This window comes from Dipodomys ordii, unplaced genomic scaffold (genome assembly GCF_000151885.1).
Source record: "Dipodomys ordii isolate 6190 unplaced genomic scaffold, Dord_2.0 Scaffold97, whole genome shotgun sequence".
NCBI lineage: Eukaryota > Metazoa > Chordata > Mammalia > Rodentia > Heteromyidae > Dipodomys > Dipodomys ordii.
Window position 1 is genome coordinate 6,052,997 of NW_012267313.1, and position 823 is coordinate 6,053,819.

The window sequence follows — 823 nt, forward strand, 5'->3', positions numbered from 1 at the left end:
CCAAGCAGTGGGAAACAGGATGGGATGGTATCTACTTGGAGATCATTTGCCAGGGTAACACCGGCATCATGGAAGTCTATCAAAGCATGCAAAAATGCCAAGTCTTCCAAATGGAGTATTGCAAGTCACCAACTCTGGTCTTCCTGGGATATCAAACTGAGGCTCCTTGAAGGAGTTACCAGTATTATAATAAATATACAAACTAAAATTAGAAAGGCTTTGTTTAATCACAAAACCCTTCCAAAGAATTGAGAAAAAGTCTGGCAAATTTCCATATAAATTTCCAAGGAAAATATGAAGGAATAATAGACATTTGTTCACAGAAAACATACCTTCTCTCTCTCTCTTTCCCTCTCTCTCTCCCCATCTTTACTTTATCTACCTCTCTTTATCTCTTTCCACTGTTATACTTTACTACCTTCAAGGAAGGCAAAGATTATGTTTATCATGATCACAACTAAATCCCTAGCACCTCAGTAAAATGTCAGTCCAATGAAAGCAGTCAAATAAGCATAGATTTTACAGGACGTTAGAAGTGTTCCTAATATACAACGTATAAACCTGTCTGGGTATAGAGGAGTGTTTCCCTGCTCTAGGGATGGAATATATCCACCAAAAGTACACATAGATGAGGGTGAGGAAGAGTGATGGAAAGAGTGACAGTTATCACTCATAAATTGAAACTGAAGTTGAATTGAAGTCCCTTTGCAAACCTAAGGGTAATTTTAAGTAAGAGTGAGCACACACACAAAGCAAGCAAAAAGAAATCAGAGGGTAGATGTGAAACACAGTAAGATAAATGAATAATTAATGTGATACCACG